This window comes from Eutrigla gurnardus, assembly GCF_963514095.1.
Source record: "Eutrigla gurnardus genome assembly, chromosome: 4".
Classification (NCBI taxonomy): Eukaryota; Metazoa; Chordata; class Actinopteri; order Perciformes; family Triglidae; genus Eutrigla; species Eutrigla gurnardus.
Window position 1 is genome coordinate 23,939,055 of NC_139918.1, and position 21,139 is coordinate 23,960,193.

Below are 21,139 nucleotides of genomic sequence, written 5' to 3' on the forward strand. Positions count from 1 at the left end.
AAAGTGCTTTCTTCACACTTCCTCGCTCTGACCACACTCACCCAGAAGTCGGCTGAATCTTAAAAGGAACATTAGAGGAGACGGCCCTAACAGGGTGCCCGGAGGGTGCCAGCAAATCCTTTAAATGTGCTGAGTTTAACAGCTGCCCAGCGCATCCACTGTTTATACATGAATAAGCTCCTAATCAATGTGCGGCGCCGTCTGCGGGACGATGATGATGTGAAGAACCACATCATCAACCACAAACTTCCCTCCCACCTGAGGGTGGAAGGTTACGACGGGAGAGAGCTTTATTCTTTGAGATGATCCAGGCGGGATGTGAGACAGCCTCAGACATCGGACGTTCTTACCGTGCATGGTTCATACGAAGTGCATGATACAATCTTTGTACGACATTATCCTTCAAAGAATTCAATTAATGCACGCACATTTATATTTAGGTTTTTTGCACTTTTTTTGCACAAATTCATGACTTAAATCACAAACTCCAAAGACATTGTTACTTATTTATTAGACATTTACATTTACATTTGGGGCATTGAGCAGATTAGCAATTAGACCTGAAACAATTAGTCACTTAAACAGTCTATTAATATTCTAAAAGGTGCTTCTAGGTCATTTTGTCTGCTTTGTTTAACATGAACCTGCTGAGGGACGGCAGATCTAAATGAGCCTTTTGGCTCCGACACATTTACATCATATTGCTAATTCATGTGTGTCGTTCTGGAGGATTAAATGAATAAGATCAATTAAAGCAATTAGTTGATCGACGGCAAATATTTCAGACAACAATGGCAAATATTTTCTGGTTTTATCTTCAAATATGAGGATAGTTTTTCTCTTCTATTATAGTAAACTGAATATATATATATATAAATAAAATGTATATATCAGTTTCAAAGATAGTTTGAAAAGACACTTGGGCAACTCTGAAGTCTGAAACATGGGTAATATGCCTCAAAATGTCGACAAATATTTGTAGGATTTTAATTATTCTCGTACTTAACAAAAGGTCAAATCTCAAGCTTACACGTTTGCCGTCATCTAAAGTCTTTAGGGAGCTATTTCTGTATCGCATTTAAGCCTCATCAGTTCTAATCAACTCAGATGCCAGCCTGCCTAGACCTGCTGCCTCGTGCAACCGGCTTCAGATCTGCTGCTAAAATGTCCGAAAATGACAAAAAAATCCAACCCCGGCTGTCAAGTATGTTGTCGGCTAATTTCAGATTAGACAATGTCGCACATGTCAGAGGCAACTAAGCATCAGTGGCTGATAATCCACCAAGAGCATGAAGGCTTTACAAAAAAAAAAAAAAAAATTAAATCACGCAGCGGGAGACAATCTGAACTTTTCCTCTAGGGGGCCAGAAGGCATAAGAGGTTTAGGAGACAGTTGGGATGCAATCTCTCCAGCCGGCTACTTTCTGACAGCTGACGGGGGGATTGTAAATATGGTGACAGAGATTTTAAAAAGCCGAGGTGCAGCTGTGCGCTCAGCAATATGGTATATATTTATTGTACGGTGTCTTAGTGAGATTCCATGAAACATAAGGCGGTTCCAAAGCTCTGACAGAATACTGATCAAAGATTTGAGGACTAGCATGTTTTCCGCGCCGAAGCGATTTTTCCTCTGGATTTTATCTCCGAGATCAGCGGCCGCTTACGTGAGCTCTAATTCGCTCCGACACATCCATACCAAGCGCGGTCAGATGATGTCATTGTGATGAAATGCACCCGACTCAGATAGTCTTTCCGAACTGCAGCCGTGAAGGACGGAGGCAGTTTTAACTTCCCTCCCCCCCCCCGTGAGGAGATCAGATGTGACGAGATGAGATACGATGAGAGCATATGTTGTTGCTATTGCAAGGTTGCTGTATTGATTAGTTGGCGACGATCCTTTCCTTCTTTATCAAGGGGCGTCTTTACAGAAGCACAGAGATGTTGTCAAATATGATAGGAATGAACCATTTCTTGCATTTTTACAGGGAATATTTGTAGTATTTGTCCCTCTTGTGATGTCTTTTTTAACCCAAGAAGGTTTACTATGGACATCTTAAAATGCTAATAATCTGATTCATTCTGAAAGCAACTAATGTAAGTAACGATTGTTTTTTGCTCTCCAAGCTCTGTGAGGTTGTACTCAAGTACAACGATGCTTTAATGGGAATGGGATTACTTATTACTACTTATTTGTTCCGACCGCTGTTTGCCAGATGATGGCATGAGATGAAGACTTAAGATCCAGAATTCATCCGGAGGTGGACGTGAATGTCAAAATCCCATGGAAATTGATCTTAATATAACCTGAATACTTGTTTGCCACAATCAAAGGGCACTTGCTGCTGTAAGAAGAAGAAGGTACCGGCTAGGGCAACATAAAGCACCACGCCGATAACGAGGGGGTTCGAGACCGCTAGCTGTGATGATAAACCCGGACCCCGGCAGCCAGAAGGGATCAGCAAGTTTCGCTGTACACAGTTTATGTGCACTTCATATTCTGTTGGCCTTGTGTGACAACGGGGGGCTCAGAACTTTCTTTTGAGCGAGTTGGCATCCCACGGTGGCGAGGGGGTTCGCATCTTTACAGGGTTGTTAGGGAGATAAGAAGACAAGTTAGAATGTTGCTGTAAGCAGAAAATGGCAATATCTGGTATTTTTTATGAAGACACGATGGTGTGAGAACAACCTGAGAAAAGTTGTGTCCATTTAACCGCAGCTGCAGTCAAAACATCGGTGGAAAAAAAAGGTACGTTTAATGATCGAGAGAGCAAACTTTTAAATAACAAACCCCTGAACCGGCAACCGACAGTTACTCAAGGGAACCACCGGGATTGTTCAGTGCATTGATTTCCATCTGTCTGTTACTGAGTCGACGTGTGTGTGTGTGTGTGTGTGTGTGTGTGTGTGTGTGTGTGTGTGTGTGTGTGTGTGGGCATGTGTGTGTCTGGGGAGGGAAAAAAGCCTGTGTCTCCCTAACGGCCTACATGAACTCCTCACAGGTAATTGAAGTGAGATTGAGGAGTTGTAATTGGAACTCAGTGTCTGAAGTGTACTAACACACACACGCACACACACACACACACACACACACACACGCACACACATATACTCAAAGACAAATTGGGACAGGCGAGGTGAGAGGGTAACAGTCTCAGGTGGGTCTCTGCTCAGGGCTTTTGCTTTTGTCTGGAAATTGAACGTCTCAAAAATACCCCTATTCTAAATTTAGGTTTAGAGTGTGTGTGTGTGTGTGTGTGTGTGTGTGTGTGTGTGTGAGTGTGTGTGTGTGTGTGTGTGTGTGTGTGTGTTTGCAAAAATAAGCGCATTTTAGTGTGTGTTACAATACGTGTAGTGTAGATGTGTGTGCTTGTTTCCGTGCCTCCATGAAACAAAGTACAGTATGTCAGGCTGCTGCATGGTGACGTGTGTGCGTGTGTGTGTGTGTGTGTGTGTGTGTGTGTGTGTGTGTGTGTGTGTGTGTGTGTGTGACTGACAGTGCGGTCAATGAGTCTGTCTCTAGAGGAAGCGGTGACGGTGCTCTTATATAAAGTGCTCTGTGGAAGCTGCACAGTAGAATGCCTGTCCTTCACTGACAGTGATCACTGTTGACTTGATATAGATTAAAGATAAATATCCAAAGGGAGTAATGGTGAAAGACAGAGCAGCCACAAAGAGGCGATCGTACAGCGTGAGGAGCTGCAGGTGACGAGTCAAATCGAAATGCCCCGAGAGGTGAGCGCCACCTTTTAGCCGTTATCACTAAGCAGCACCAGTTTTGTGCTCTAACACAACAAATGCTTGTTTTGAAGAGGAATTGATGGGCAGTTTCTTCTGAAATTAGCCAAAAGACAAATGACTTTACATGATTAATCAATAATTAAAACAGTTTTATTTTCTGTTGACGGACTCATCCGACAGTCATCGCCATCTGTTTAAATTCCTGATTCCATTCAGAGGAGGATTAGGTATCCTTATGCCTGATGTTTTGGATTTGATGCTCCCCATTATCGTTGTGAAATAATAAAAGTCTGCCGTTTTCGTAAACGGATGGTAATTTCCTCCGCGGCGGTTGAAGCGTTACATGTTGCCCTTTTTTTCCCGCTCTCAGGCAGCAGCTCGGTGACGGGAAGCAGGTTGGGTGAATCACACCCCGATGCACTCGCGTTCCTACAGCTAATCGTGCAGACCGTGCACCCTAATGGTAATGTGGCACCCTGGGGAGTCGCAGCTAAATCCTCACGGAGATACACTCAAACAGAGATCTTCGACAGGGGGAGCAGAGTAGCTGCAGAGCTACTGCAGGGGGTCCCTGAAATTATTTGACACTACTTTTTTCTTTCAAAAAATTTAAATATATCTTTAAATTCACAACCTATTATTTTAATGTCTTAGACTGGTATACATACATCATTACAAAGTACTTGGATGGCACTAAAGGGTACACTTTAATAAGCAAGACAACTTTTATAAGATATTCTATATTTTTTACGATGTGTAACAGAGTCAGCCAAGGGGTCCTCGGCCTGAAAAACGTTGAAGACCTATAAGCTGTAAAGGGAACTCGACAGATAAGCAGAGGTGTGAGGAAAGTGGTGTTTATTGCTTGTTGTCTTCGCAGGGCAAGAACATTTCTACATTACGGTAATTCATACATTAGTTCTGTCGGTCTCTCTAGTCTACAGGCTCGGCTGTATATGAAGGGCGTGACTGAAGGGCTATGATTAAAAAGGGCAATACGGGCTAAGAGTACCATCCTTCAACCGGAGGGCCGTAACAGCGCTGCATCGCTTCAAATGAGGGATAAAATGTGTCATTAACTTTATGCAGCTCGTTGTTTGTCAGCTTTATCATCACTACATAACCATTTATTATCAACCGTGGTATCGCCTCCTTACTGCCGCTGTGTCATTTGTTTTTGCACTGGAAACAACACATAAATACTGCACGCACACCCTGCTCAGAACTGCATGCACCCCCCATAACTGAGGGGATCATTCTAAAACGGCTTCTGGTTATGGATCCGAGTTTTTCTCTCCCGATATCGATTCCGTAACCTCAACTCAAGGTTTCTGCTAATACCGAGACCGGTGCTCACCTTTTCTTTCTTTCTTTTTTTTCTCCCCCGATCATTTTAACACGTGAACCTCACTGTGTCTTTGGAATGATTTTTTACATTAGGTAACACGAGGCCGGGAAAGAACTGAGTCGGCAGCCCACTGTGACTCTGGTAAATCAATGTAACTGACAGAGAAACCGTGTTTAATGTGGACGTCATGGCAGAGATGCGAGCCGCTGGAAAGGTCAGGAACAGTGCTGATGCAGATTTAACGGATTGGATTAGTGCACCCGCACTTCTGACTTGTTTCCCTCACATGCCCCTCCTCATCCTCACACACAGAGAATCTGTAAAAAGTGCATATTTGCATATATTTGTGTGTATGTAATTTGGGTTGGGTTTTCGAGAAAGTTCTAGAAAATAATGTATTCAGTGCTCAAAGCCAATCCTTCAAGAACCAGTTGGAAAGCTACCCAAATCTATCTATTGATAGGTATTAAATAAATAAAGAGAGAGAGAGAAGTTTCAGTTTACATGGCACAGCCTCGAAGCCACTGAGACTCATGAATTATTTATTTAAAAAAAAAAAGAGACCTGATCCGAAACGAGAGGAAGACAATTAGATCAGAAACAAAAATGCAGTCGACACCAACAGACCGGCAGACAGGGAGCGATAAACCGGGCATCAGCATGAAGAACTGCCACTTTACCAATCATCTCCCTGCACTTCACAGCTCACACGGTTCACACGTTTTTACATTTTACTCCGGTGATGATAACGAGGCACCACGCGATGAAGAGCTGATATAACACGAGACCATTTGAGTTCAACGAAAAGGCAAATTCAGGCCGGAGGAACTTTTTCACATTTCTAATAACTCCCATTTTTATTGCATCCACACCGCAAGTAGTAATTCTCCGAATGCGATTCTAAGCTCCTATTTCAGAGAAGGAAAACAAAGTACAACACATAACGTAAACAGATGATTTATAATCCAGAATTAAAAAATACAAAGTAATTTAAGAGAAAAGACTTGGACAACATTTGGTGGAAATAAATGCACATGTTTTGGTTTTTCTTCTCACTGAAAGATTATGGAACAAAATTGAACCACACAAGGACATCACAGCTCCGCCGGTCTCCACTCAGCATCTTTGAGTGACTAAACTCTGTTTTTGACTTCCTCCCTGCTTCCTGCACGGTCGTTGACTCACACAACAACTTTCACTGCTATCCAACTCATTTGCCAGACGTCTGGCGACCTGTGGAGTAAATCTCAGCCGAGAGATGACTCATCGAACAATGGCCTCTGAATATTTGCGGATCCCTGCAGCCGGATGTTGTGTGAGTCACCTCGGAGCCTGAATATAGTTGTTGGGAGCTGTATTAGCCTGCTCCATTGAGATAAATCACCCGATGGCATCATAAGAGGAAACGTAAAATATACAAATATTCAAATAAATAGAACCTTTTAACTCTAATTGTTGATACTGAGACAAATGTCCAAATTAAACTTTTCTTGAAACATAAGGCCTCTATTACATCTGCTGTTTATTACGGTGCTGTGCTCTCGCTTTATTATGAATGCATTTATTATGACATTTTTATTGAAGTGCAGATTCTTCATTTTTTTAATAGCCGAGAATACATCATGTCCTTTGGAATAATTTGACTAAGCCTATTGTTTTTGTTCTTGCACTTTTATAGTCTTAGTTATGTGAAAGAACAACACAAGAGAAACGTATTAGAAAGTAATTAGACATGAATTATAAATATGTACAGCATCTCGACACAGATCACCCATAACACAATGCAACTGACAGCAATTCAATTAGCTGCAAGTAACACTTGAAAACAAAATATCAAAAGCAAATCAAGAGAAAAGAGATCGTTTGAACCGCGTTTCAGAACATATCAGGAGAAAACACGGATTTGGATTATTCTAGATCGATTAGAAAAGTATCGACTCGTAACTAGTTTGTCATTTGTTTAACTAACTGACTTACTAAATTATTACATCATGATATCAATTTGTGAATTTGAAAACTTTTCACGGAGCCGCTGGCAGAGAAGAGTGGGAATCGAGTACCTGCTTCTTTCCGATGTAATACAGCATCTCATTAAAAGAGGAAAAGTGGCTGCTTGTGAATATTAAGACATGCTAAAAACAAATATCCACTCTGTGTGTGTGTGTGTGTGTGTGTGTGTGTGTGTGTGTGTGTGTGTGTGTGTGTGTGTGTGTGTGTGTGTGTGTGTGTGTGTGTGTGTGTGTCTCGTCTAAATGGATCCATTCATATAGAGGATGTGGCTTCTCCACAGACACCACACCGCTGCTGCCTCTGGCATACTAAACTCTTCTTCAATCCACCTTCCTCTTTATTTCATTTTTCTTCTCACGCCTCCCCCCCTCCTCCCCCTCCCCCCTCTTCCTCCCCAACACCTCCTCTAACTCTCTACATCTTTAATCGGTTCATCATCAGCTCGTCTCTCTCTCTCTCCTCAAGCCCTCCTGTACTTGTGTTTTCGTTTTCCCTCCTCATTCTGTGCTCCCCGTTCTCATTTGTTCTGTCCCTTCCTCCCCCGTGGCCCATTCCTCCGGGGGGGAATTATTAACCGGCCAGGTCTTTAGTCTTCCTTACACCTAACATGAAACATGAAGCCGGCGTAGACACCGTGTGTTATCAGATCTCATATATCACGTCCAGTTATCTTGAAAAAAAATAGCACAGAAAGCACAAATCCATGCATATCCTAAAGAATTCAATGTATGTTGCCTTTGTTATGTGAGATGGTTACAGTGTGAGTGGACATATGGGATTCTTGGTCTATTTGCAGTATTTGGAAATCTGCCAGTGTATAACAGCATTGGCCTTATTTGATAGTTCATAGTGGTGATGTTAACATACTCGTCAGCGTAATTGGGAACAGAGAAAAGCAGACGATCGGGTCGGGGATCCAGACCAACGAGCCGATCATCAATCACTCCCTCACTCCGGGCTTGTCACAAAGGGCCCCTTTTCAACAGGAGCCATGTTGAAGTGAGGTTAAACACAGGTTTAATTGATACAATTAATTATCATCGGGTTCTATTGAGTGTGTCACAGTCGATCTAGACAGCCAGCGTGTGCAACACTGGAGCCCCGGCCCACCTGAATGGAACAGGGCGGTAAATAAGGTCACACCTGTGTTGACCCTGCAATGACACGTCAAAAAGGGGCTCCAGTCATGCTAGCGGCTCAACGTAATGCTAACATCACCATGGTGATGACCAAATTAGCACTAAACATAAAGTGGAGTGTCTTTAGTTTTCATCCACCAAAGTTATCACAATTAATATCACATTTTTGTTATTAATGAATATCTGTACTGAATTCTCCAACTAGCTATCCATTAATTGTTAATATTTCAGTATGGACCAAAGAACATACTTTAGAGCCACCTTGCCAGATTTTTTTTTTTTTAAAAGGAAGAAAAAAAAAACAGTTTTGACAACTGTTTTTCAAAGGAGAAAAGTTGAAAGCAATGAAAGTGTGGAGGGAGTTTCAGGGCGCTGCAGCGCTTGCAGTAGGTGGTTAGCAACACGAGGCACCACCACACCGCATATGACAAAGATAGAGGAAGTAGGACGAGGTGACATTTCTATTCAAATGTGAATTCTTTAGCGGGTCCTTTCCCCTGCGATACAGCAGCAAGCGCTTATCCCGTTCATTCGGATTCCAAATTCAGTACATCCAAACCCCTTATTTGTAGTCCGCTGGTGCGCCACAACTAGCAAATAATCCTTTTAACTAATCCACATAAAATCTCTCACAATGCTAATCCGTTTGGCGTGATGGTCCACGGCAGCCATTCATCTGTGAACACTTCTAACTGTGCTCTGGCATGCATAATTAAATTGTGATGGTAATTTGTTGTATTGCTGGGGCTTTGCAGTGACTTAACTATTCATGTGCTGAGGGTTCACACTTATTCATAATGGGGTGGGATGAGGCAGCTTTGTGCATTATGTACAAGGCAAAGTGTACACGGCCAAAGATGGAAATCACAGGAAATCACAGCATGCTGGATTGAAAAAGTCTTGTATACAGTGTGTGGATACGATAGAGAGCTAGTAGATTTACGTTTCATGCTGACTGACTTATTCCCAAGATATTTATGAGTATATCTCTGGTAAACACAAGCTTGAAACTGGTTCTTTTCCTGAAACTCAGTTTTGCAGAAATTTCGATTAAATCAACTCCTTAAATCCTAAAAGTGATGTTCATCTGTAGAGATTATCCAGCTGAACAAACAGTGTGAGTATCCTAAACTTTTTTTTTTTTTTTTTTTTTTTGCCAGTTATTTTCCACAGTATTCACAAACCAAATGGAAAAATCCCAGAGGCTTTTTGTCGAGGGAACCAGTTCAATGCTAACTTCTGGGCTGGCCTACAGAAATACATCATCCTCGCAGCACTCTATCGACTTTGAAAATAAAGATTTTTTTTTTAGGATGGAACCACTGAGATTTAGAAACTCTTTTCCAAGGAAGCCCAAGAAGGCAGCGTTAAAAGTTTCACACATAAAAGCACAAAAAAATAACTTTTACGTAAAAACACAACTAAGGAATTTCACATAAATGAGAAAATGAAACAGACCAACGTCAGTTTAAGTGTGTGTAGTTCCTCCCACTCCTCTTCCCTTTACATTTCGACGTCTCATATAAACTACGCTGAATGAGAAAAAAAACACATTAAATTGAAGAGCGCATCCTTCACCATTCCTTATTTTTGCTGGGCTGGAAATCTACTAAATCTTGGAACCAATGAAGAAAAAGATCTATGTGGTGAAGCGTGAAACAAACCCAAATCCTAATTCCTAACCCTGACACCCAAATCAGCTGACGCCGCTCCGCTCCGTCTGACCTCATTCGTCTAAGAAAAGGTCTCGACTCTTTAACGTGGTGACGTAACCGCCTCCCACACGCAGGCTTATATCACATTAAAGACAGAGATATTGATAAACCCTGCAACTCTGTTCCATGTTATATAACCAGTGCACTGCAGTTTGTTTTTTTTGGGGGGGGGGGGGGGGATTTTTTTTTTTAAACCACAGACATACATTTTCCGCATGAATCACATCCAGGCGCTCAGCTGTTACTTTGGGAGCTTTACATTGCAAATCGGCTGGATATCACAGCCCCTCTGCAGAAGCTTATGAATATATGCAAAGCGCTGGGAATGAACGCTTGTTTCAAGGCAGAGTGCTTCCCTCCTTGAAAACGTCCAGATCTCACACACATTAAAACGCTCACCTCTCAGGGTGGTGGATGTGACACATTAGAAGCTAACCTGTCAGGGTTGGTGACTATGATGAAAGGCCGGCCCGACTCATCAAATTTACTGCACGAGAGCGCAGGGCGATTCGGCCACGTGACGTTGTGTGATTGATCTGAGAACGAGTTTGGACTTTGAAACGCGTCGCTAGTGTTCTGGCGGCGTGCCGGCTCTTTAAGATCACTCTGATCAAAACCAGGGGTTTGTGTTTGTTGCATATTGCGTGGAGCGGAGGGATCTATTGGAGTTTAATGCATAACACAGAGTTGTTATCCGTCACACAAGGCCTTTGGCAACGCTGCGACTCTATATTTCCATGTCAAAGCACTAAACAAACCTCAAAGGCTGCACTTAGGCACAGCAGTGCGTTGACCTAAATCCTGACAACAACGCGCTCACAATGCTAACGTGCTGATGGTGAACTCTTACTGTGTTCACTATCAATGTACAGCTGCTGACGGGAATGGCAATAGTCATTATTCGGTCACAAACCAACGTTTTGGACAAATCTAAATTTAAACCTGATGATGGTGCCTTATTAAAAAGGTCATTGCACACCAAAGTTACTCCAAATCATCCTGAGGGCGAAGGGGAATTTCATGGCAAACCATCCAATAGTTGTCAAGGTTGTTTTGCTAAAAAAACAATACCTTTTTGGTGCTAGAGGTAAAGTCAGGGGTTCATCAAAGAAAACATTAAGATACACATAAAGTTGGAATAAGAATAAACAGGATTGTGTCTGAAAACAAAATATTCCAACTTCATGGGCGACAGTGTACATCCTCTGGGTACCAAGAATATCTGCACATAATTGAATGGTAGCGTAATATATTCACCTGGTTCCCCTCACCATTTCATTGTGACATTTCCTAAAAGTCTAAAGCCGAAATAGCTCGAACTTTCAACACAGCTCATTACTGATATGACATCTCCATCCCCTTTTCACATAACTTCCAGAGGATTCTTTGCCTGGCGCCGGTGATTATTCTCACTGCAGATTAGTGGCCTAATTAACAAAAGTCAACAACGGCCAGCTCCAGCCTCAACGCAAAAAGGCTCTTCAACATCAACAGCAAATTATGGGCGGCTAAAGGTCGGCTACTTTGGTTTTATAATCAGAAGGCAAGCCGCTGAAAAATGCAGCGTGTGTAGCCGTGAATATGGTAATGATTGTGAAAACACATCAGGGTTATTCTAAACATCTCTCTTCCTCCTCTCACACTCTCACACTTTCATTTTAGCAGCAAATGTGTGCAGAGTGAAAGTTACAAGAATACCACATAACCACAAAAACAAGTTTGAACAAACCAAGTGTGATTTCAGACCCAGTGTTCTCTTCTTGCACCTGGGAAACACTGTAGAAAACACTATTGGAAATACAGATCACATCTGATCACATCCAGACACTTAAGGAACCGCCTGCCCACAATAGGAATGTGTGAACCCTGCCCTTATAAACACATTTAAAATGAATAAATCCATGCTTTGATAAGTACAAACATGTTACTGTCACATTTAACACCAGATGGAATGGATTAAAAGGGGATTACGTGACACAAAATACTGAAAAAAGGGCACTTTCACACATAGACGTGAGTTTGTTTTAATCGCAACAAAGGTTTGTTTGCCCGGTTAGTACGCTTCATTTGAGCTGGTGTGGAAGCCGTCGATAGAACCCAGTTGAGGACCAAACAACCAAGCAGACTCTGGTGCCAAAGCAAATGAACCAACCACAGCAAACGCTAAACGAATACATCAATCTGCAGATCGAGAGATCTGATCAGGATGAAATCTTATTGATCTGTATATAAGGTGAAAGGCTGCCCTCCAATGTGCAACAGCGATCCCACACTGTGTGTACATTATAACATGTGGCCGATTTGCAGCCGAATGTTACTTATGTACATATTCATAACCAGTTATTTCTTTGTGACACCAATGAGATACCTGTCAGTCTGTAGAACTTCATGTTTACTCTCATTGGTTCCGATAATTAAAAGTAAGTGCTGGTCCAGCCCAAATGAACCCAATCACAGGAGTTGTAGCTAGACCCATTTATGTTGCTTTTATTGGCACACCAGACATGGAGGAGAAATAATGGGCTGATAATCATCGCAATGTTTAGATCATTATCTGATCATCAAACATTCTCTTCTCCTCGCGACCAAATCGGATACAATTTCTGCATTAACAGGTCGATGGATTATCCCATATTTGATGTAAGATAATCCCTCTGATCTTTCCATGCAACCCATTGTTTATTGCACATAAACAACACTATTACGTATGTTTACGGTCCATTCAGATGCTAAAAATGACTGAATGAATGACAAATGTAATTTTTATGCTGAAGAAATACGTCTTTATTTTTCAAGGTGGCCCCGAGGAGCAAAACACCAAATTAAGATAATAGTAATGATAACAAAATGTCAGATTTTAAAAAAAAAACATATCTTGTGTGAGACGAAGCATGACACTTGAGATAACTAGTAAACAGTAGGGAGTCCCCATTTGTTTCCAGCTGGCCTCCTTCTGGGATTTATTAGAAAAAGTGTTTCATTACTTATACCTTTTTGCCATTTTACCCTCACACCTTCACTGTGGCATGTTGTTGAGCAGCAGGAGTGGCAGTCGTACTGCTTCATGTCGTCCCTTGGTCCCTTAAGAGCATCACAAACAGGAAGCACAACAAAACGCAGTCGATACCGTCCTATCCTTCCTTTCCTGTTTACACAGTGATCCGACTAACTTCGTTAACCTCGCACTGCATGTGCTGTTGTTGCCTAGCAACCGACCAAAAACAGTCATCGCCATCTTCACTGTGTTCCAACCATTAGTTCAGTCCGAGGGGCCAGTTAAATCAATGCTGACGGTGCAGGTGTACAGTTGCAGTTCAGAGGCAGAGCTGTATGTCTGGATTCATTCATTCTTTTTTTGGTATTCATTTGGAAATCAAATTTAATTAGACGCCTTCTTGTGATGTGGTCACCCTTGAGTCGGAGCCAAATTAGGCAGAATATCCTGCTAGATTGATGAATCACGTGGATGGAAACTCAGAACAGAATGCTCTTGTGGAAAGAAGGGGAGGCCGGTGAGGAAGGAAGCAGGGCAACGTTAACCAAGTCATGGCAGCTATTATGTTGTTAGGAGACGCCTGCGTCCAGCCTCCTCCCTCTTCATTAAGTCGGACAGAGCAGGTTGATGGTTGCAGCTAAGACACGGAGCACGATCTTTGGATGCTTTCACAGACACACCTTGCAATGGGATCACACCAGTTGCCGCACCATATTGGGCCACATTCATATTCTCCTACTTCTGGTGCCCTTGTTCAGACCGCAACCATCGCCCAACTGAAAAGCGAAGCAATTTGCGCACCAGACTGTATTGCCTTCGCTGCACGCCACCACACAGGGACTACCCATGGAAATGTCATTCCCATCCTGCATTCACCACAGACGCGTTTTTTTTTGGCTATTCTCTCCATTTGTTTTGGGAAATGCCGTTATCTGTTCTATTTATTTGTTTCCTGAATGTGTTTACATTGAGGGGGGCACAGTCGTTTTTTACTTCCCTCCTTCTAAATCTTTTCTCCATCTCGACTCCCCGTTCCCTTTTTGTCCGTATCTGTCAATGTGTGTGAAGATAAAAACAATCTCATATCTGAGAGACACAGAGAGAGAGAGAGGGAGCAGTGTGTGTGCATGACAGCAGTGTGGAGGCAGTGTGTGTTTTGTCATTTATCATTTGCGGGGCTCGCTTGTTAGAGCACACACATCTTAATAGTCACTCTGAACCGGGAGAACCGAGATGAGAGGAGGCATTTTATTACCCCGTCAAGACTACAGACAGTAGCGTACAGTATAATGGGGGAGTGTGCAGACAGACGACACATACGGTGCTGAGAAAACATTTCACACACACACACACACACACACACACGGTCCTGCAGAAACACATCATCCCGTGGACAAACACAACAGAAACACATTATGCACACGTCTGGAAACACAAGCAATCATGTGGCTGTGAAAACGCAGACACAGACACACAACTATACAGTCAATTTTATGGATTCCTTGGTGGCTGTTGGACAATTCTGTGTGTGTCAGCCGTTTCTGGGCACTACGAGGGCCCAGAATTGGCCCAGTGGAAGCTTAGCCGAGAAGGATATTTCATCCTCTGTTAAAAACGATTTTTCACACATCACACAAATAACACGAGGATTAGAGAATGGAATCATATTTTTGTTTTCTAATGGTGAAACCATCAATTTTGATATGTCTGCATTCCAGGCGGGTCTTGAAAGGGCCTTAAACTTGCATTCCTTCAAATGGCTGGCAGGTAACTCCTCTGGTAGCCAAAAGAAGTCCCATTGTATAGAAGTCAATTTCAAGTCTATGTAACATACAGCATGCACATATTCAGCCAGCCGTCGCCTGGGTTTAATACTCATTTTTGTTCTGTGCCGCATCTGATTGTCTTCAGCCGTTCTTCACTGTCCGTACAGACGAGTAAACCATCACTTTCACTCAAGCATCAAGTCACCGCTGGAAACGAGCAGTGACGATGTCCTCTCTAGCCTCGTATCACATTTCCTGAATCAGATTCTGCCTTCTGCCAAACGCATCACCGGGGCTGATGAGGCGGCGGGCGACAGCTGATACAGTACGACCGGGTGCAAAGACACAGTGAGCCGGACAGAGGACAGAGAGACAGTCGAGGACGTCCCACTGAATTCCAGCTCACGATTCCCTGGATGAAAGCACCGACATCGCTAATCTGTTTAGATTCCGGTTGTGAATGAGGAGAATGGAGAATGATGTTGAGGAGATAAAGGGAAAAAAAACACCCGATGACCAAATATCCAGATAGATTGATGGAAACACAATCACACACACACACAGCAAAATGGTCCCGTGGAAAGAAGTGAATGAGGAGGGAAGCTGGGCAATTTGAATGAAGTTATGGCAGCTATTATGTTGTCAAGAGCCCTTTGCATCCATGCCGTGCCTGCATCGGGTTCCCCGCTGTGTGGGAGTGCACAGCAATGGTTTTCTGAAGGGAACGGCCTTGTTTATTGAGTTGATTGAAAGCAGCGAAGAAAATAGGCTTTTTGTTTTTTCAGCTCAACTATTTCCAGGGTGAAAAAGAACAAACTTGGACATTTTTGTACACTGTTATATGGCGTATGCTGACAATAATACACTCAACAAAAATATAAACGCAACACTTTTGTTTTTGCTCCCATTTTTCATGAGATGGACTTAAATATCTAAAATTCATTCCAGATACACAATATTACCATTTCTCTCAAACATTGTTCACAAATCAGTCTAAATGTGTGATAGTGAGCACTTCTGCTTTGCTGAGATAATCCATCCCACCTCACAGGTGTGCCACATCAAGATGCTGATCTGACATCATGATTAGTGCACAGGTGTGCCTTACACTGTCCACAATAAAAGGCCACCCTGAAATGTGCATTTTTTTTGCTTTATTGGGGGTCTGGGGACTCAGAACCAGTCAGTATCTGTTGTGACCACCATTTGCCTCATGCAGTGCAACACATCTTCTTCGCATAGAGTTTATCAGATTGTCAATTGTGGCCTGTGGAATGTTGGTCCACTCCTCTTCAATGGCTGTGCGAAGTTGCTGGATATTAGTGGGAACTGGTACACGCTGTCGTATACGCCGGTCAAATCCCACATCCCAAACATGCTCAATGGGTAACATGTCCAGTGAGTATGCTGGCCATGCAAGAACTGGGACATTTTCAGCTTCCAAGAATTGTGTACAGATCCTTGCAACATGGGGCCGTGCATTATCTTGCTGAAACATGAGGTGATGTTCATGGATGTATGGCACAACAATGGGCCTCAGGATCTCATCACGGTATCTCTGTGCATTCAAAATGCCATCAATAAAATGCACCTGTGTTCTTCATCCATAACAGATGCCTGCCCATACCATAACCCCACCACCACCATGGGCCACTCGATCCACAACATTGACATCAGCAAAGCGCTCACCCACACGACGCCACACACGCTGTCTGCCATCTGCCCTGAACAATGTAAACCGAGATTCATCCGTGAAGAGAACACCTCTCCAACGTGCCAGACGCCATCGAATGTGAGCATTTGCCCACTCAAGTCTGTTACGGCGACGAGCTGGAGTCAGGTCAAGACCCCGATGAGGACGACGAGCATGCAGTTGAGCTTCCCTGAGACGGTTTCTGACAGTTTGTGCAGAAATTGTTTGGTTATGCAAACCAATTGTTTCAGCAGCTGTCTGAGTGGCTGGTCTCAGACGATCTTGGAGGTGAACCTGCTGGATGTGGAGGTCCTGGGCTGGTGTGGTTACACGTGGTCTGCGGTTGTGAGGCCGGTTGGATGTACTGCCATATTCTCTGAAACGCCTTTGGCGACGGCTTATGGTGGAGAAATGAACATTCAATGCACGAGCAACAGATCTGGTTGACATTCCTGCTGTCAGCATGCCAATTGCACGCTCCCTCAATGCTTGTGGCATCTGTGGCATTTTGCTGTGAGACAAAACTGCACATCTCAGAGTGGCCTTTTATTGTGGGCAGTATAAGGTACACCTGTGCACTAATCATGATGTCAGATCAGCATCTTGATGTGACACACCTGTGAGGTGGGATGGATTATCTCAGCAAAGCAGAAGTGCTCACTATCACACATTTAGACAGATTTGTGAACAATGTTTGAGAGAAATGGTAATATTGTGTATCTGGAATGAATTTTAGATCTTTAAGTCCATCTCATGAAAAATGGGAGCAAAAACAAAAGTGTTGCGTTTATATTTTGTTGAGTGTATATTTGTCCTGAACAGCCAACAGCACGAATCACTGCTTCCTTCACTATTATATTAGTACAATATAATTTTAAGGGTCTCGGGCATGTAATGTCTACTCATGTTCTTATTGTTGGCCTTCCTCCACCATTTCAATCATTTCTTTTTAGATGTGAATCTAAAATGTGAAGAATGTGAAGTCTGGAAATACATTTGTTCAATTTTCAATAATTAAAGGGTATTTTTATTGAGGGGGGACAATTCATGTTTTTCAGAAATTGGGAAATTGGATCCCCCCGGGATCTGCACCCATGGGTTCATGGGAAAAAAATACCGGGAGCAGACTACCCTACTCCCACTAAAAAGGGCCCAGTGAATCAGGTTCTAACTCATAGAACCTCATAAAAGGAGCCCAAAGCACTTATTAATAAGGAAATCAACTACACTACTGTGTATTGTCATGCTTTATTAAAATGTTACTGGTTTTCATTGCAGGTTCAGATTTGACTCACAAAATATAAAAATTAAAAATGATGCATTAATATTTATGAAACTATCCAGCATTATACCAGAATTAAAGCTCCACCATTAACAGAAGTTCTGTAAATTTGAGTAGATTGTGTCGATGCCTCTCTTTCACTCTTCCCTTGAAGTTACAATTTTAATACGGGACTTACTGTGTGTTATTAGTTAGTTAAAGAAAAACCCCACCTACTTGTGAAACACCAGTGAAATAGAGTTTCTGCTGCCAGTTGGCTATCTGCGACAATCAACGTGAACGGGAAACTACCCAAAATGTAAAAGATACAATATATAACTTTCATGCATCGAGTGAAGAAACCGTTGTGAAAGCAACCTAATACCATCATAAAAAAGCTGCCTGATATGACACTGAACTCACTTTAAGCACTGCGGTAAACACATGAACGTAATTCAACCCGCGTTCAACAATGAAAGAGATGGTTCCTCTCTTGGCAGAAAATATCATTTACAGGAGAAAAAAAAAAGAAATCAATACAACCAGAGCTCTGCGGTGGTCCACACATCATAAATCTTCATACCACCTCCATTTCCAGTGTTTCCATGTTTATTACTTTAGATGAAATACCTTTTCAACATGAAACAAAAAGGGTTTTTATATGGATGATCTGCAACGACAAAAGCAAACAGATATGACGTCGGAAAATCTGATTTACAATCCCAAAGTTTTAGACATTTTCTAACCAAAATAAGATGTATGTCCCGGCGCCGCTGACTGAACAAACACAGAGCATTGTTCTAGATCCAAGCAGCCCTATTCAAACCCTCCATGAAATATGTAGGAGCAAGGTCATAAAGCATGCTGCGCCACAAACACTCTGCCCACTGAGCAATGGAAAGGTGAAGATCTGAGGACTGAGAGCCCTCCCCGGATTCAACCTGGCTTTAAAACCAGGTTTTAACTGTATTTTCACATTTTGCGATGGGGGACAGTAAAAAAAAAAATGGTTGAGGCATTACAGATTCAGCCCCACAGGGAACATACATGTAAAGTTCAGCACATGGGGACATGTCATTCCTTTCAAATGACACTCTGGCTATGAATAAAACAAGACGTGCACCTCTCTGGCCCACAAGAGGAAATGTGGTCGGCAGAATACACACATACTGTATATTTATAGTAAGTGTCTGCAAAATGTGCACAGTTGCAAATGTGCTTGAAAGTGTATTTGTCAGGCAGTAACCTCCGGGTCTGAAAAGTGAAGCCAAAGCGGAAGTGCCTTAAACCTGCATTCTTTCAAATGACCAGCAGGGGGCGAATCCTTCCTCTCACTTAATTGATTACCTTACTAAACATTCTGACATGAATTTATGGTCTCAATCGCTCGTTGGAAATCTTTTTCAATACAGTGTGATGTTTATTCACATTTATCATAAAAAGACGATAAAGCAGTGTACGCTTTAGGGGCGGAGCTACAATGTGATTGACAGCTGCCATGGCATTGTCCGGTATGGGTGTTTCCGTGTTTTTTTTGTCTTATAACTTTAACCATTCACAGTGTGTTTTCAGTTTGTTGACCTTAAAATATGATGGCGACGGCCATTTCTTAGTCTATGGAATTTATGAATGTTTTTTAAGAATGTTTTTTATCAATCCATATAAATAATCAATTTCTCGCTATATGTTATGTCATGAATTGTTTTATTGTAATATGTCACAAATTAATATAATAAGGAAAATGAAAGGGGGAAAGTAGCAAATCCTCACATTGGAGAAGCTGGAACCATAAAACATCTGTCACTTCTGCACTAAACTTATTAAAATAGTGAATATAGATTATGTAGTTTAGTCTTTTACAAAGCACTATGTTGTATAAGCTTATCTTGTTTTGTGGGACCAGTGTGAATGGAGGGTTTAGGGGGATTTACTGGCAGAAATGTAACATAATGTTCAATGGAATGATATGTTCTTAGTTTCAACTATGAAATGAATGAATTTTGTTAATAATTCTTCATATATTATCTTCAGACCCACTATTGCATGTAGAATGCAATGTATGAATGCATGTAGAAAAAAAAATAATTTGCAAGTAATTGACAAAGTATTTTTTCTGTTCAGTCATTACATTCATGTCTTACCAGATGATGATGGCTCAGGTACATCCTGCTGTGAGTCTACTATCAGTGGTTCTGTACCATTGAAGAAGACAGTTCATTCTAATAGGGAAATCCCCCGTGGAGCATCCAATTAAAACAAGGCCTGGAAAATAGCTTTTTAACCTCCTACTGAGCTGCATGTGTATGCGTGTGTGTGTGTGTGTGTGTGTGTGTGTGTGTGTGTGTGTGTGTGTGTGTGTGTGTGTGTGTGTGTGAGGGACACGCTCAGGCATACACATTGTCGTGTGTGTAGGAAGACGTGATTAACAGGAAGAATAAATAATAGGATTCAAGAGAATAATTCACGCTACATACAACGTACACACCGATGCCTGAGTGAACACTGGCTGCAAGTAGATTGTTTGCTTTTAACACAGTTAATTTAATTCACAGGTAACAGTGGAAGGTTTCCACGGGGGGGGGGGGGGGGCATAACCAGACAATTATGAAGACAGTAATACTTTCTCACTTTTCTCTGGCTTTGCATTCCAAGAACCAATATCAATTAACCAACCTCCTCCAGTCTCATAAAAAATGTTTCTATGCAGCTAATTTGGAACAGCAAATACAGCAAAAAGGTAACATAATGTTGGTCGGATTACTTTTTCTACCAAATGAGGGGGGGGGGGGACGGCTTATTAATCAATCTCTGGCAATTGACGAAACATTACTACGAATACATTTTTTTCAGAAATGCCGAAAAAAAACATCAGATTTTGCAGTACAAAGGGGCCATAACTAATTATTATTTTCTGCATATCTGCAGATAAATTATTTGGTCTGTGAAATGTTGGAAAATAAGATATTGTGGGGAAAAAAACTGCTGATTAGCATATCCCACATGCCAGAACACACACACACACACACACACACACACACACACACACACACACACACACACACACACACACACACACACACACACACACACACACACACACAGAGCCAGGATATAAACCGTGGATGCTAGCCACTCATACAAGGAGCACCTGTCAGCTGGTGTTCTGGGAAAGCCAAGGACTTGTGTGTTTGTTTCGTTCTCCCACTCGCTCACTCTGTGTGTGTGTGTGTGTGTGTGTGTGCCTCTCTCTTCTTCCCTCAACACCCCCTCACCTCTCCGTTGCCTTCCCTTCCTTCGCTCCATCCCGCCTCTCCGTCCGTCTAACTTCATACCAGCCATCATACCACCATCCATTCCATCTCTTTCTCTGCACCTGTGACTGAAAAGCAGACTCGCCCGCTCTTTCTCTGCCTCCCTGCTCATTACAGCCCCCCAGGCAGACACTCCATCACGGAGAAAAGGCAGAGATAAGCT

The 21,139-nt window shown here is 42.3% G+C and overlaps 2 protein-coding genes across 2 annotated transcripts in view; both read right to left on the reverse strand.

Annotated features, from left to right (window-relative positions):
* The window catches only part of LOC311012516 (protein THEM6-like), a 111,789-nt gene extending 108,291 nt beyond the window's left edge, over positions 1-3,498 (reverse strand). The window contains exon 1 of the mRNA XM_084007988.1: positions 3,495-3,498. The gene's annotated coding sequence lies outside the window, so the exon portion shown is untranslated. The remainder of the gene's footprint in view (positions 1-3,494) is intronic.
* b4galt2 (UDP-Gal:betaGlcNAc beta 1,4- galactosyltransferase, polypeptide 2) overlaps positions 1-21,139 on the reverse strand; it is a 103,703-nt gene that overhangs the window by 79,275 nt on the left and 3,289 nt on the right. The gene's annotated exons all lie outside the window — the stretch shown is intronic.